General features: G+C 30.5%; 1 long non-coding RNA gene across 1 annotated transcript; it reads left to right on the forward strand.

Annotated features, from left to right (window-relative positions):
* Nucleotides 1-381: 381 nt before the first annotated feature.
* Nucleotides 382-4,660, forward strand: LOC125687814 (uncharacterized). Its single transcript, XR_007374420.1, has 3 exons — nucleotides 382-750; nucleotides 3,216-3,297; nucleotides 4,610-4,660. It is a non-coding gene; the product is annotated as an uncharacterized LOC125687814 (long non-coding RNA).
* Nucleotides 4,661-18,507: the final 13,847 nt, after the last annotated feature.

The following is an 18,507-nucleotide window of genomic DNA, read 5'->3' on the forward strand; positions in this document are numbered from 1 at the left end:
GCGATATTTAAGGTTAAAAACAGGGATTTCTATGAAAATAAGCGATATTTTAGGGGAAAACCAGGGATTTCTATGAAAATAAGCGATATTTTAGGGGAAAAACAGGGATTTCTATGAAAATAAGCGATATTTTAGGTTAAAAACAGGGATTTCTATGAAAATAAGCGATATTTTAGGGGAAAAACAGGGATTTCTATGAAAATAAGTGATATTTTAGGGGAAAAACAGGGATTTCTATGAAAATAAGCGATATTTTAGGGGAAAAACAGGGATTTCTATGAAAATAAGTGATGTTTTAGGGGAAAAACAGGGATTTCTATGAAAATAAGTGATATTTTAGGGGAAAAACAGGGATTTCTATGAAAATAAGTGATACTTTAGGGGAAAAACAGGGATTTCTATGAAAATAAGCGATATTTTAGGGGAAAAACAGGGATTTCTATGAAAATAAGCGATATTTTAGGTTAAAAACAGGGATTTCTATGAAAATAAGTGATATTTTAGGTTAAAAACCGGGATTTCTATGAAAATAAGCGATATTTCAGGGGAAAAACAGGGATTTCTATGAAAATAAGTGATATTTTAGGGGAAAAACAGGGATTTCTATGAAAATAAGCGATATTTTAGGGGAAAAACAGGGATTTCTATGAAAATAAGCGATATTTAAGGTTAAAAACAGGGATTTCTATGAAAATAAGCGATATTTCAGGGGAAAAACAGGGATTTCTATGAAAATAAGCGATATTTAAGGTTAAAAACAGGGATTTCTATGAAAATAAGCGAAATTTAATTGGAAAAACAGGCATTTCTATGAAAATAAGCGATATTTAAGGTTAAAAACAGGGATTTCGATGAAAATAAGCGATATTTAAGGTTAAAAACAGGGATTTCTATGAAAATAAGCAATATTTAATTGGAAAAACAGGCATTTCTATGAAAATAAGCGATATTTCAGGGGAAAAACAGGGATTTCTATGAAAATAAGCGATATTTAATGTTTAAAACAGGGATTTCTATGAAAATAAGCGATATTTAAGGGGAAAAACAGGGATTTCTATGGAAATAAGCGATATTTTAGGGGAAAAACAGGGATTTCGATGAAAATAAGCGATATTTAAGGTTAAAAACAGGGATTTCTATGAAAATAAGCGATATTTTAGGGGAAAAACAGGGATTTCTATGAAAATAAGCGATATTTTAGGGGAAAAACAGGGATTTCTATGAAAATAAGCGATATTTAATGTTAAAAACAGGGATTTCTATGAAAATAAGCGATATTTTAGGTTAAAAACAGGGATTTCCATGAAAATAAGCGATATTTTAAGGTTAAAAACGGGGATTTCTATGAAAATAAGCGATATTTTAGGGGAAAAACAGGGATTTCTATGAAAATAAGCGATATTTCATGGGAAAAACAGGGATTTCTATGAAAATAAGCGATATTTTAGGGGAAAAAACAGGGATTTCTATGAAAATAAGCGATATTTTAGGGGAAAAACAGGGATTTCCTTGAAAATAAGCGATATTTAAGGGGAAAAACAGGGATTTCTATGAAAATAAGCGATATTTTTGGGTTAAAAACAGGGATTTCTATGAAAATAAGCGATATTTCAGGGGAAAAACAGGGATTTCTATGAAAATCAGCGATATTTCAAAGGAAAAACAGAGATTTCTATGAAAATAAGCGATATTTTTGGGTTAAAAACAGGGATTTCTATGAAAATAAGCGATCTTTTAGGGGAAAAACAGGGATTTCTATGAAAATAAGCGATATTTAAGGGGAAAAACAGGGATTTCTATGAAAATAAGCGATATTTTAGGGGAAAAACAGGGATTTCTATGAAAATAAGCGATATTTTAGGTTAAAAACAGGGATTTCTATGAAAATAAGCGATATTTTAGGGGAAAAACAGGGATTTCTATGAAAATAAGCGATATTTTAGGGGAAAAACAGGGATTTCTATGAAAATCAGCGATATTTTAGGGGAAAAACAGGGATTTCTATGAAAATCAGCGATATTTTAGGGGAAAAACAGGGATTTCTATGAAAATCAGCGATATTTTAGGGGAAAAACAGGGATTTCTATGAAAATAAGTGATACATTAGGGGAAAAACAGGGATTTCTTTGAAAATAAGCGATATTTTAGGGGAAAAACAGGGATTTCTATGAAAATAAGCGATATTTAAGGGGAAAAACAGGGATTTCTATGAAAATAAGCGATATTTTAGGGGAAAAAAAGGGATTTCTATGAAAATAAGCGATATTTCAGGGTTAAAAACAGGGATTTCTATGAAAATAAGCGATATTTTAGGGGAAAAACAGGGATTTCCATGAAAATAAGCGATATTTAAGGTTAAAAACAGGGATTTCTATGAAAATAAGCGATATTTTAGGGGAAAACCAGGGATTTCTATGAAAATAAGCGATATTTTAGGGGAAAAACAGGGATTTCTATGAAAATAAGCGATATTTTAGGTTAAAAACAGGGATTTCTATGAAAATAAGCGATATTTTAGGGGAAAAACAGGGATTTCCATGAAAATAAGCGATATTTAAGGTTAAAAACAGGGATTTCTATGAAAATAAGCGATATTTTAGGGGAAAACCAGGGATTTCTATGAAAATAAGCGATATTTTAGGGGAAAAACAGGGATTTCTATGAAAATAAGCGATATTTTAGGTTAAAAACAGGGATTTCTATGAAAATAAGCGATATTTTAGGGGAAAAACAGGGATTTCTATGAAAATAAGTGATATTTTAGGGGAAAAACAGGGATTTCTATGAAAATAAGCGATATTTTAGGGGAAAAACAGGGATTTCTATGAAAATAAGTGATGTTTTAGGGGAAAAACAGGGATTTCTATGAAAATAAGTGATATTTTAGGGGAAAAACAGGGATTTCTATGAAAATAAGTGATACTTTAGGGGAAAAACAGGGATTTCTATGAAAATAAGCGATATTTTAGGGGAAAAACAGGGATTTCTATGAAAATAAGCGATATTTTAGGTTAAAAACAGGGATTTCTATGAAAATAAGTGATATTTTAGGTTAAAAACCGGGATTTCTATGAAAATAAGCGATATTTCAGGGGAAAAACAGGGATTTCTATGAAAATAAGTGATATTTTAGGGGAAAAACAGGGATTTCTATGAAAATAAGCGATATTTTAGGGGAAAAACAGGGATTTCTATGAAAATAAGCGATATTTAAGGTTAAAAACAGGGATTTCTATGAAAATAAGCGATATTTCAGGGGAAAAACAGGGATTTCTATGAAAATAAGCGATATTTAAGGTTAAAAACAGGGATTTCTATGAAAATAAGCGAAATTTAATTGGAAAAACAGGCATTTCTATGAAAATAAGCGATATTTAAGGTTAAAAACAGGGATTTCGATGAAAATAAGCGATATTTAAGGTTAAAAACAGGGATTTCTATGAAAATAAGCAATATTTAATTGGAAAAACAGGGATTTCTATGAAAATAAGCGATATTTCAGGGGAAAAACAGGGATTTCTATGAAAATAAGCGATATTTAAGGGGAAAAACAGGGATTTCTATGGAAATAAGCGATATTTTAGGGGAAAAACAGGGATTTCGATGAAAATAAGCGATATTTAAGGTTAAAAACAGGGATTTCTATGAAAATAAGCGATATTTTAGGGGAAAAACAGGGATTTCTATGAAAATAAGCGATATTTTAGGGGAAAAACAGGGATTTGTATGAAAATAAGCGATATTTAATGTTAAAAACAGGGATTTCTATGAAAATAAGCGATATTTTAGGTTAAAAACAGGGATTTCCATGAAAATAAGCGATATTTTAAGGTTAAAAACGGGGATTTCTATGAAAATAAGCGATATTTTAGGGGAAAAACAGGGATTTCTATGAAAATAAGCGATATTTCATGGGAAAAACGGATTTCTATGAAAATAAGCGATATTTTAGGGGAAAAAACAGGGATTTCTATGAAAATAAGCGATATTTTAGGGGAAAAACAGGGATTTCCTTGAAAATAAGCGATATTTAAGGGGAAAAACAGGGATTTCTATGAAAATAAGCGATATTTTAGGTTAAAAACAGGGATTTCTATGAAAATAAGCGATATTTTAGGGGAAAAACAGGGATTTCTATGAAAATAAGTGATATTTTAGGGGAAAAACAGGGATTTCTATGAAAATAAGCAATATTTTAGGGGAAAAACAGGGATTTCTATGAAAATAAGTGATGTTTTAGGGGAAAAACAGGGATTTCTATGAAAATAAGTGATATTTTAGGGGAAAAACAGGGATTTCTATGAAAATAAGTGATACTTTAGGGGAAAAACAGGGATTTCTATGAAAATAAGCGATATTTTAGGGGAAAAACAGGGATTTCGATGAAAATAAGCGATATTTAAGGTTAAAAACAGGGATTTCTATGAAAATAAGTGATATTTTAGGTTAAAAACCGGGATTTCTATGAAAATAAGCGATATTTCAGGGGAAAAACAGGGATTTCTATGAAAATAAGTGATATTTTAGGGGAAAAACAGGGATTTCTATGAAAATAAGCGATATTTTAGGGGAAAAACAGGGATTTCTATGAAAATAAGCGATATTTAAGGTTAAAAACAGGGATTTCTATGAAAATAAGCGATATTTCAGGGGAAAAACAGGGATTTCTATGAAAATAAGCGATATTTAAGGTTAAAAACAGGGATTTCTATGAAAATAAGCGAAATTTAATTGGAAAAACAGGCATTTCTATGAAAATAAGCGATATTTAAGGTTAAAAACAGGGATTTCGATGAAAATAAGCGATATTTAAGGTTAAAAACAGGGATTTCTATGAAAATAAGCAATATTTAATTGGAAAAACAGGCATTTCTATGAAAATAAGCGATATTTCAGGGGAAAAACAGGGATTTCTATGAAAATAAGCGATATTTAATGTTTAAAACAGGGATTTCTATGAAAATAAGCGATATTTAAGGGGAAAAACAGGGATTTCTATGGAAATAAGCGATATTTTAGGGGAAAAACAGGGATTTCGATGAAAATAAGCGATATTTAACGTTAAAAACAGGGATTTCTATGAAAATAAGCGATATTTTAGGGGAAAAACAGGGATTTCTATGAAAATAAGCGATATTTTAGGGGAAAAACAGGGATTTGTATGAAAATAAGCGATATTTAATGTTAAAAACAGGGATTTCTATGAAAATAAGCGATATTTTAGGTTAAAAACAGGGATTTCCATGAAAATAAGCGATATTTTAAGGTTAAAAACGGGGATTTCTATGAAAATAAGCGATATTTTAGGGGAAAAACAGGGATTTCTATGAAAATAAGCGATATTTCATGGGAAAAACAGGGATTTCTATGAAAATAAGCGATATTTTAGGGGAAAAAACAGGGATTTCTATGAAAATAAGCGATATTTTAGGGGAAAAACAGGGATTTCCTTGAAAATAAGCGATATTTAAGGGGAAAAACAGGGATTTCTATGAAAATAAGCGATATTTTTGGGTTAAAAACAGGGATTTCTATGAAAATAAGCGATATTTCAGGGGAAAAACAGGGATTTCTATGAAAATCAGCGATATTTCAAAGGAAAAACAGAGATTTCTATGAAAATAAGCGATATTTTTGGGTTAAAAACAGGGATTTCTATGAAAATAAGCGATCTTTTAGGGGAAAAACAGGGATTTCTATGAAAATAAGCGATATTTAAGGGGAAAAACAGGGATTTCTATGAAAATAAGCGATATTTTAGGGGAAAAACAGGGATTTCTATGAAAATAAGCGATATTTTAGGTTAAAAACAGGGATTTCTATGAAAATAAGCGATATTTTAGGGGAAAAACAGGGATTTCTATGAAAATAAGTGATATTTTAGGGGAAAAACAGGGATTTCTATGAAAATCAGCGATATTTTAGGGGAAAAACAGGGATTTCTATGAAAATCAGCGATATTTTAGGGGAAAAACAGGGATTTCTATGAAAATCAGCGATATTTTAGGGGAAAAACAGGGATTTCTATGAAAATAAGTGATACATTAGGGGAAAAACAGGGATTTCTTTGAAAATAAGCGATATTTTAGGGGAAAAACAGGGATTTCTATGAAAATAAGCGATATTTAAGGGGAAAAACAGGGATTTCTATGAAAATAAGCGATATTTTAGGGGAAAAAAAGGGATTTCTATGAAAATAAGCGATATTTCAGGGTTAAAAACAGGGATTTCTATGAAAATAAGCGATATTTTAGGGGAAAAACAGGGATTTCTATGAAAATAAGCGATATTTTATGTTAAAAACAGGGATTTCTATGAAAATAAGCGAGATTTTTGGGTTAAAAACAGGGATTTCTATGAAAATAAGCGAGATTTTTGGGTTAAAAACAGGGATTTCTATGAAAATAAGTGATATTTTAGGGGAAAAACAGGGATTTCTATGAAAATAAGCGATATTTTAGGGGAAAAACAGGGATTTCCATGAAAATAAGCGATATTTAAGGTTAAAAACAGGGATTTCTATGAAAATAAGCGATATTTTAGGGGAAAACCAGGGATTTCTATGAAAATAAGCGATATTTTAGGGGAAAAACAGGGATTTCTATGAAAATAAGTGATATTTCAGGGGAAAAACAGGGATTTCTATGAAAATCAGCGATATTTTAGGGGAAAACCAGGGATTTCTATGAAAATAAGCGATATTTAAGGGGAAAAACAGGGATTTCTATGAAAATAAGCGATATTTAAGGTGAAAAACAGGGATTTCTATGAAAATAAGCGATATTTAAGGGGAAAAACAGGGATTTCTATGAAAATAAGCGATATTTTAGGTTAAAATCAGGGATTTCTATGAAAATAAGCGATATTTTAGGGGAAAAACAGGGATTTCTATGAAAATAAGCGATATTTAAGGTGAAAAACAGGGATTTCTATGAAAATAAGTGATATTTTAGGGGAAAAACAGGGATTTCTATGAAAATAAGCGATATTTTAGGTTAAAATCAGGGATTTCTATGAAAATAAGCGATATTTTAGGGGAAAAACAGGGATTTCTATGAAAATAAGCGATATTTTAGGGTTAAAAACAGGGATTTCTATGAAAATAAGCGATATTTTAGGGGAAAAACAGGGATTTCTATGAAAATAAGTGATATTTTAGGGGAAAAACAGGGATTTCTATGAAAATAAGTGATACTTTAGGGGAAAAACAGGGATTTCTATGAAAATAAGCGATATTTTAGGGGAAAAACAGGGATTTCTATGAAAATAAGCGATATTTTAGGGGAAAAACAGGGATTTCTATGAAAATAAGCGATATTTTAGGTTAAAAACCGGGATTTCTATGAAAATAAGCGATATTTCAGGGGAAAAACAGGGATTTCTATGAAAATAAGTGATATTTTAGAGGAAAAACAGGGATTTCTATGAAAATAAGCGATATTTTAGGGGAAAAACAGGGATTTCTATGAAAATAAGCGATATTTTAGGGGAAAAACAGGGATTTCTATGAAAATCAGCGATATTTTAGGGGAAAAACAGGGATTTCTATGAAAATAAGCGATATTTAAGGTTAAAAACAGGGATTTCTATGAAAATAAGCGATATTTAATTGGAAAAACAGGCATTTCTATGAAAATAAGCGATATTTTAGGGGAAAAAACAGGGATTTCGATGAAAATAAGCGATATTTAAGGTTAAAAACAGGGATTTCTATGAAAATAAGCAATATTTAAGGGGAAAAACAGGGATTTCTATGAAAATAAGCGATATTTCAGGGGAAAAACAGGGATTTCTATGAAAATAAGCGATATTTAATGTTTAAAACAGGGATTTCTATGAAAATAAGCGATATTTTAGGGGAAAAACAGGGATTTCTATGGAAATAAGCGATATTTTAGGGGAAAAACAGGGATTTCGATGAAAATAAGCGATATTTAAGGTTAAAAAACAGGGATTTCTATGAAAATAAGCGATATTTTAGGGGAAAAACAGGGATTTCTATGAAAATAAGCGATATTTTAGCTGAAAAACAGGGATTTCTATGAAAATAAGCGATATTTTAGCTGAAAAACAGGGATTTCTGTGAAAATAAGCGATATTTTAGGGGAAAAACAGGGATTTCTATGAAAATAAGCGATATTTTAGGGGAAAAACAGGGATTTCTATGAAAATAAGCGATATTTAAGGGGAAAAAACAGGGATTTCTATGAAAATAAGCGATATTTTAGGGGAAAAACAGGGATTTCTATGAAAATAAGCGATATTTTAGGGTTAAATACAGGGATTTCTATGAAAATAAGCGATATTTTAGGGGAAAAACAGGGATTTTGATGAAAATAAGCGATATTTTAGGGGAAAAACAGGGATTTCTATGAAAATAAGCGATATTTTAGGGGAAAAACAGGGATTTCTATGAAAATCAGCGATATTTCAAAGGAAAAACAGGGATTTCTATGAAAATAAGCGATATTTTTGGGTTAAAAACAGGGATTTCTATGAAAATAAGCGATATTTTAGGGGAAAACCAGGGATTTCTATGAAAATAAGCGATATTTTAGGGGAAAAACAGGGATTTCTATGAAAATAAGCGATATTTTAGGGGAAAAACAGGGATTTCTATGAAAATAAGCGATATTTTAGGTTAAAAACAGGGATTTCTATGAAAATAAGCGATATTTTAGGGTTAAAAACAGGGATTTCTATGAAAATAAGCGATATTTTAGGGGAAAAACAGGGATTTCTATGAAAATAAGTGATATTTTAGGGGAAAAACAGGGATTTCTATGAAAATAAGCGATATTTTAGGGGAAAAACAGGGATTTCTATGAAAATAAGCGATATTTTAGGTTAAAAACAGGGATTTCTATGAAAATAAGCGATATTTTAGGGGAAAAACAGGGATTTCTATGAAAATAAGTGATATTTTAGGGGAAAAACAGGGATTTCTATGAAAATCAGCGATATTTTAGGGGAAAAAACAGGGATTTCTATGAAAATCAGCGATATTTTAGGAGAAAAACAGGGATTTCTATGAAAATCAGCGATATTTTAGGGGAAAAACAGGGATTTCTATGAAAATAAGTGATAATTTAGGGGAAAAACAGGGATTTCCATGAAAATAAGCGATATTTTAAGGTTAAAAACGGGGATTTCTATGAAAATAAGCGATATTTTAGGGGAAAAACAGGGATTTCGATGAAAATAAGCGATATTTTATGTTAAAAACAGGGATTTCTATGAAAATAAGCGAGATTTTTGGGTTAAAAACAGGGATTTCTATGAAAATAAGCGAGATTTTTGGGTTAAAAACAGGGATTTCTATGAAAATAAGTGATATTTTAGGGGAAAAACAGGGATTTCTATGAAAATAAGCGATATTTTAGGGGAAAAACAGGGATTTCCATGAAAATAAGCGATATTTAAGGTTAAAAACAGGGATTTCTATGAAAATAAGCGATATTTTAGGGGAAAACCAGGGATTTCTATGAAAATAAGCGATATTTTAGGGGAAAAACAGGGATTTCTATGAAAATAAGTGATATTTTAGGGGAAAAACAGGGATTTCTATGAAAATCAGCGATATTTTAGGGGAAAACCAGGGATTTCTATGAAAATAAGTGATATTTTAAGGGAAAAACAGGGATTTCTATGAAAATAAGCGATATTTAAGGTGAAAAACAGGGATTTCTATGAAAATAAGCGATATTTAAGGGGAAAAACAGGGATTTCTATGAAAATAAGCGATATTTTAGGTTAAAATCAGGGATTTCTATGAAAATAAGCGATATTTTAGGGGAAAAAACAGGGATTTCGATGAAAATAAGCGATATTTAAGGTTAAAAACAGGGATTTCTATGAAAATAAGCGATATTTTAGGGGAAAAAACAGGGATTTCTATGAAAATAAGCGATATTTTAGGGGAAAAACAGGGATTTCTATGAAAATAAGCGATATTTTAGGTTAAAAACAGGGATTTCTATGAAAATAAGCGATATTTTAGGGTTAAAAACAGGGATTTCTATGAAAATAAGCGATATTTTAGGGGAAAAACAGGGATTTCTATGAAAATAAGTGATATTTTAGGGGAAAAACAGGGATTTCTATGAAAATAAGCGATATTTTAGGTTAAAAACAGGGATTTCTATGAAAATAAGCGATATTTTAGGGGAAAAACAGGGATTTGTATGAAAATAAGCGATATTTTAGGGGAAAAACAGGGATTTCTATGAAAATAAGCGATATTTTAGGTTAAAAACAGGGATTTCTATGAAAATAAGCGATATTTTAGGGTTAAAAACAGGGATTTCTATGAAAATAAGCGATATTTTAGGGGAAAAACTAGGATTTCTATGAAAATAAGTGATATTTTAGGGGAAAAACAGGGATTTCTATGAAAATAAGTGATACTTTAGGGGAAAAACAGGGATTTCTATGAAAATAAGCGATATTTCAGGGGAAAAAACAGGGATTTCTATGAAAATAAGTGATATTTTAGGGGAAAAACAGGGATTTCTATGAAAATAAGCGATATTTTTGGGGAAAAACAGGGATTTCTATGAAAATAAGCGATATTTTAGGGGAAAAACAGGGATTTCCTTGAAAATAAGCGATATTTAAGGGGAAAAACAGGGATTTCTATGAAAATAAGTGATATTTTTGGGTTAAAAACAGGGATTTCTATGAAAATAAGCGATATTTCAGGGGAAAAACAGGGATTTCTATGAAAATCAGCGATATTTCAAAGGAAAAACAGGGATTTCTATGAAAATAAGCGATATTTTTGGGTTAAAAACAGGGATTTCTATGAAAATAAGCGATATTTAAGGGGAAAAACAGGGATTTCTATGAAAATAAGCGATATTTTAGGGGAAAAACAGGGATTTGTATGAAAATAAGCGATATTTTAGGGGAAAAACAGGGATTTCTATGAAAATAAGCGATATTTTAGGGGAAAAACAGGGATTTCTATGAAAATAAGCGATATTTTAGGTTAAAAACAGGGATTTCTATGAAAATAAGCGATATTTTAGGGGAAAAACAGGGATTTCTATGAAAATAAGTGATATTTTAGGGGAAAAACAGGGATTTCGATGAAAATAAGCGATATTTTAGGGGAAAAACAGGGATTTCTATGAAAATAAGCGATATTTTAGGGGAAAAACAGGGATTTCTATGAAAATAAGCGATATTTTAGGGGAAAAAACAGGGATTTCTATGAAAATAAGTGATATTTTAGGGGAAAAACAGGGATTTCTATGAAAATCAGCGATATTTTAGGGGAAAAACAGGGATTTCTATGAAAATCAGCGATATTTTAGGAGAAAAACAGGGATTTCTATGAAAATCAGCGATATTTTAGGGGAAAAACAGGGATTTCTATGAAAATAAGTGATACATTAGGGGAAAAACAGGGATTTCTTTGAAAATAAGCGATATTTTAGGGGAAAAACTGGGATTTCTATGAAAATAAGCGATATTTTAGGGGAAAAACAGGGATTTCGATGAAAATAAGCGATATTGTAGTTGGAAAACAGGGATTTCTATGAAAATAAGCAATATTTCAGGGTTAAAAACAGGGATTTCTATGAAAATAAGCGATATTTTAGGGGAAAAAACAGGGATTTCTATGAAAATAAGCGATATTTTATGTTAAAAACAGGGATTTCTATGAAAATAAGCGAGATTTTTGGGTTAAAAACAGGGATTTCTATGAAAATAAGCGAGATTTTTGGGTTAAAAACAGGGATTTCTATGAAAATAAGTGATATTTTAGGGGAAAAAACAGGGATTTCTATGAAAATAAGCGATATTTTAGGGGAAAAACAGGGATTTCTATGAAAATAAGTGATATTTTAGGGGAAAAACAGGGATTTCTATGAAAATCAGCGATATTTTAGGGGAAAACCAGGGATTTCTATGAAAATAAGTGATATTTTAAGGGAAAAAAAAGGGATTTCTATGAAAATAAGCGATATTTAAGGTGAAAAACAGGGATTTCTATGAAAATAAGCGATATTTAAGGGGAAAAACAGGGATTTCTATGAAAATAAGCGATATTTTAGGTTAAAATCAGGGATTTCTATGAAAATAAGCGATATTTTAGGGGAAAAACAGGGATTTCTATGAAAATAAGCGATATTTAAGGTGAAAAACAGGGATTTCTATGAAAATAAGCGATATTTAAGGGGAAAAACAGGGATTTCTATGAAAATAAGCGATATTTTAGGGGAAAAACAGGGATTTCTATGAAAATAAGCGATATTTTAGGTTAAAAACAGGGATTTCTATGAAAATAAGCGATATTTTAGGGTTAAAAACAGGGATTTCTATGAAAATAAGCGATATTTTAGGGGAAAAAACAGGGATTTCTATGAAAATAAGTGATATTTTAGGGGAAAAACAGGGATTTCTATGAAAATAAGTGATACTTTAGGGGAAAAACAGGGATTTCTATGAAAATAAGCGATATTTTAGGGGAAAAACAGGGATTTCTATGAAAATAAGCGATATTTTAGGGGAAAAACAGGGATTTCTATGAAAATAAGCGATATTTTAGGTTAAAAACAGGGATTTCTATGAAAATAAGCGATATTTTAGGGTTAAAAACAGGGATTTCTATGAAAATAAGCGATATTTTAGGGGAAAAAACTAGGATTTCTATGAAAATAAGTGATATTTTAGGGGAAAAAACAGGGATTTCTATGAAAATAAGCGATATTTCAGGGGAAAAAACAGGGATTTCTATGAAAATAAGTGATATTTTAGGGGAAAAACAGGGATTTCTATGAAAATAAGCGATATTTTTGGTTAAAAACAGGGATTTCTATGAAAATAAGCGATATTTAAGGGGAAAAACAGGGATTTCTATGAAAATAAGCGATATTTTAGGGGAAAAAACAGGGATTTCGATGAAAATAAGCGATATTTAAGGTTAAAAACAGGGATTTCTATGAAAATAAGCAATATTTAATTGGAAAAACAGGCATTTCTATGAAAATAAGCGATATTTCAGGGGAAAAACAGGGATTTCTATGAAAATAAGCGATATTTAATGTTTTAAAACAGGGATTTCTATGAAAATAAGCGATATTTAAGGGGAAAAAACAGGGATTTCTATGGAAATAAGCGATATTTTAGGGGAAAAAACAGGGATTTCGATGAAAATAAGCGATATTTAAGGGGAAAAACAGGGATTTCTATGAAAATAAGCGATATTTTAGGGGAAAAAACAGGGATTTCTATGAAAATAAGCGATATTTTAGGGGAAAAAACAGGGATTTCTATGAAAATAAGCGATATTTAAGGTTAAAAACAGGGATTTCTATGAAAATAAGCGATATTTTAGGTTAAAAACCGGGATTTCCATGAAAATAAGCGATATTTTAAGGTTAAAAACGGGGATTTCTATGAAAATAAGCGATATTTTAGGGGAAAAAACAGGGATTTCTATGAAAATAAGCGATATTTCATGGGAAAAACAGGGATTTCTATGAAAATAAGCGATATTTTAGGGGAAAAAACAGGGATTTCTATGAAAATAAGCGATATTTTAGGGGAAAAACAGGGATTTCCTTGAAAATAAGCGATATTTAAGGGGAAAAACAGGGATTTCTATGAAAATCAGCGATATTTAAGGTTAAAAACAGGGATTTCTATGAAAATAAGCGATATTTCAGGGGAAAAACAGGGATTTCTATGAAAATCAGCGATATTTCAAAGGAAAAACAGGGATTTCTATGAAAATAAGCGATATTTTTGGGGTTAAAAACAGGGATTTCTATGAAAATAAGCGATATTTAAGGGGAAAAACAGGGATTTCTATGAAAATAAGCGATATTTTAGGTTAAAAACAGGGATTTCTATGAAAATAAGCGATATTTTAGGGGAAAAACAGGGATTTCTATGAAAATAAGCGATATTTTAGGGGAAAAACAGGGATTTCTATGAAAATAAGCGATATTTTAGGGGAAAAAACAGGGATTTCTATGAAAATAAGTGATATTTTAGGGGAAAAACAGGGATTTCTATGAAAATAAGTGATATTTTAGGGGAAAAACAGGGATTTCTATGAAAATAAGCGATATTTTAGGGGAAAAACAGGGATTTCTATGAAAATAAGTGATATTTTAGGGGAAAAAACAGGGATTTCCATGAAAATAAGTGATATTTTAGGGGAAAAAACAGGGATTTCTATGAAAATAAGCGATATTTTAGGGGAAAAAACAGGGATTTCTATGAAAATAAGCGATATTTTAGGTTAAAAACAGGGATTTCTATGAAAATAAGCGATATTTTAGGTTAAAAACCGGGATTTCTACGAAAATAAGCGATATTTTTGGGGAAAAACAGGGATTTCTATGAAAATAAGCGATATTTTACGGGAAAAAACAGGGATTTCTATGAAAATCAGCGATATTTTAGGAGAAAAACAGGGATTTCTATGAAAATAAGCGATATTTAAGGTTAAAAAACAGGGATTTCTATGAAAATAAGCGATATTTCAGGGGAAAAACAGGGATTTCTATGAAAATAAGCGATATTTTAGGTTAAAAACAGGGATTTCTATGAAAATAAGCGATATTTAATTGGAAAAACAGGCATTTCTATGAAAATAAGCGATATTTAAGGTTAAAAACAGGGATTTCGATGAAAATAAGCGATATTTAAGGTTAAAAACAGGGATTTCTATGAAAATAAGCGATATTTTAGGGGAAAAAACAGGGATTTCTATGAAAATAAGCGATATTTAAGGGGAAAAAACAGGGATTTGTATGAAAATAAGCGATATGTAATGTTAAAAACAGGGATTTCTATGAAAATAAGCGATATTTTAGGTTAAAAACAGGGATTTCCATGAAAATAAGCGATATTTTAAGGTTAAAAACGGGGATTTCTATGAAAATAAGCGATATTTTAGGGGAAAAACAGGGATTTCTATGAAAATAAGCGATATTTCATGGGAAAAACAGGGATTTCTATGAAAATAAGCGATATTTTAGGGGAAAAAAACAGGGATTTCTATGAAAATAAGCGATATTTTAGGGGAAGAAACAGGGATTTCCTTGAAAATAAGCGATATTTTAGGGGAAAAACAGGGATTTCTATGAAAATAAGCGATATTTTAGGGGAAAAACAGGGATTTCTATGAAAATAAGCGATATTTAAGGGGAAAAACAGGGATTTCTATGAAAATAAGCGATATTTTTGGGTTAAAAACAGGGATTTCTATGAAAATAAGCGATATTTCAAAGGAAAAACAGGGATTTCTATGAAAATAAGCGATATTTCAAAGGAAAAAACAGGGATTTCTATGAAAATAAGCGATATTTTTGGGTTAAAAACAGGGATTTCTATGAAAATAAGCGATCTTTTAGGGGAAAAAACAGGGATTTCTATGAAAATAAGCGATATTTAAGGGGAAAAACAGGGATTTCTATGAAAATAAGCGATATTTTAGGGGAAAAACAGGGATTTCTATGAAAATAAGCGATATTTTAGGTTAAAAACAGGGATTTCTATGAAAATAAGCGATATTTTAGGGGAAAAACAGGGATTTCTATGAAAATAAGTGATATTTTAGGGGAAAAACAGGGATTTCTATGAAAATCAGCGATATTTCAGGGGAAAAAACAGGGATTTCTATGAAAATCAGCAATATTTTAGGGGAAAAAACAGGGATTTCTATGAAAATCAGCGATATTTTAGGGGAAAAAACAGGGATTTCTATGAAAATAAGCGATATTTTAGGGGAAAAACAGGGATTTCTTTGAAAATAAGCGATATTTTAGGGGAAAAACAGGGATTTCTATGAAAATAAGCGATATTTAAGGGGAAAAAACAGGGATTTCTATGAAAATAAGCGATATTTTAGGGGAAAAAAAGGGATTTCTATGAAAATAAGCGATATTTCAGGGTTAAAAACAGGGATTTCTATGAAAATAAGCGATATTTTAGGGGAAAAAACAGGGATTTCTATGAAAATAAGCGATATTTTATATTAAAAACAGGGATTTCTATGAAAATAAGCGAGATTTTTGGGTTAAAAACAGGGATTTCTATGAAAATAAGTGATATTTTAGGGGAAAAAACAGGGATTTCTATGAAAATAAGCGATATTTTAGGGGAAAAAACAGGGATTTCCATGAAAATAAGCGATATTTAAGGTTAAAAACAGGGATTTCTATGAAAATAAGCGATATTTTAGGGGGGAAAACCAGGGATTTCTATGAAAATAAGCGATATTTTAGGGGAAAAAACAGGGATTTCTATGAAAATAAGTGATATTTTAGGGGAAAAAACAGGGATTTCTATGAAAATCAGCGATATTTTAGGGGAAAACCAGGGATTTCTATGAAAATAAGTGATATTTTACGGGAAAAAACAGGGATTTCTATGAAAATAAGCGATATTTTAGGGGAAAAAACAGGGATTTCTATGAAAATAAGCGATATTTTAGGGGAAAAAACAGGGATTTCTATGAAAATAAGCGATATTTTAGGGGAAAAAACGGATTTCTATGAAAATAAGCGAGATTTTTGGGTTAAAAACAGGGATTTCTATGAAAATAAGCGATATTTCAGGGGAAAAAACAGGGATTTCTATGAAAATAAACGATATTTTAGGGGAAAAACAGGGATTTCTATGGAAATAAGCGATATTTCAGGGGAAAAACAGGGATTTCTATGAAAATCAGCGATATTTCAGGGGGAAAAACAGGGATTTCTATGAAAATAAGCGATATTTCAGGGGAAAAAACAGGGATTTCTATGAAAATAAGCGATATTTTAGGGGAAAAACAGGGATTTTCTATGAAAATAAGCGATATTTTAGGGGAAAAACTGGGATTTCTATGAAAATAAGCGATATTTAATGTTAAAAACAGGGATTTCTATGAAAATAAGCGATATTTTAGGGGAAAAAACAGGGGATTTCTATGAAAATAAGCGATATTTTAGGGGAAAAAACTGGGATTTCTATGAAAATAAGCGATATTTTAGGGGAAAAAACAGGGATTTCTATGAAAATAAGCGATATTTAAGGGGAAAAAACAGGGATTTCTATGAAAATAAGCGATATTTTAGGTTAAAAACAGGGATTTCTATGAAAATCAGCGATATTTTAGGGGAAAAACAGGGATTTCTATGAAAATCAGCGATATTTTAGGTTAAAAAACAGGGATTTCTATGAAAATAAGCGATATTTTAGGGGAAAAACAGGGATTTCTATGAAAATAAGCGATATTTTAGGTTAAAAACAGGGATTTCTATGAAAGTTATAAAAACAGGGATTTCTATGAAAATAAGCGATATTTAAGGGGAAAAACAGGGATTTCTATGAAAATAAGCGATATTTTAGGGGGAAGAAAACAGGGATTTCTATGAAAATAAGCGATATTTAAGGGAAAAACAGGGATTTCTATGAAAATAAGCGATATTTTAGGGTTTAAAAACAGGGATTTCTATGAAAATAAGCGATATTTTAGGGTAAAAAACAGGGATTTCTATGAAAATAAGCGATATTTTAGGGGAAAAAACAGGGATTTCTATGAAAATAAGCGATATTTTAGGGGAAAAAACAGGGATTTCTATGAAAATAAGCGATATTTTAGGGGAAAAACAGGGATTTCTATGAAAATAAGCGATATTTTAGGGGAAAAACAGGGATTTCTATGAAAATAAGCGATATTTTAGGGAAAAACAGGGATTTCTATGAAAATAAGCGATATTTTTAGGGGAAAAACAGGGATTTCTATGAAAATAAGCGATATTTAGGGAAAAACAGGGGATTTCTAATGAAAATAAGCGATATATTAGGGAAAAACAGTGATTTCTATGAAAATAAGCGATATTTTAGGGGAAAAACAGGGGATTTCTATGAAAATAAGCGATATTTTAGGGAAAAACAGGGATTTTCTATGAAAATAAGCGATATTTTTGGGAAAAACAGGGATTTCTATGAAAATAAGCGATATTTTAGGGGAAAAAACAGGGATTTCTATGAAAATAAGCGATATTTTAGGGGAAAAAACAGGGATTTCTATGAAAATAAGCGATATTTTAGGGGAAAAACAGGGATTTCTATGAAAATAAGCGATATTTTAGGTTAAAAACAGGGATTTCGATGAAAATAAGCGATATTTAAGGTTAAAAACAGGGAATTTCTATGAAAATAAGCGATATTTTAGGGTTAAAAAACAGGGATTTGTATGAAAATAAGCGATATTTTAGGGGAAAAACACGGATTTCTATGAAAATAAGCGATATTTTAGGGAAAAACAGGGATTTCTATGAAAATAAGCGATATTTTAGAGGGAAAGAAAAACAGGGATTTCTATGAAAATAAGCGATATTTTAGGGGGAAAAAACAGGGATTTCTATGAAAATAAGTGATATTTTAGGGTTAAAAACAGGGATTTCTATGAAAATAAGCGATATTTAAGGGGAAAAAACAGGGATTTCTATGAAAATAAGCGATATTTTAGGGGAAAAACAGGGATTTCTATGAAAA

The sequence above is a fragment of the Lagopus muta genome, unplaced genomic scaffold (assembly GCF_023343835.1).
Source record: "Lagopus muta isolate bLagMut1 unplaced genomic scaffold, bLagMut1 primary scaffold_77, whole genome shotgun sequence".
NCBI classification, from domain to species: domain Eukaryota; kingdom Metazoa; phylum Chordata; class Aves; order Galliformes; family Phasianidae; genus Lagopus; species Lagopus muta.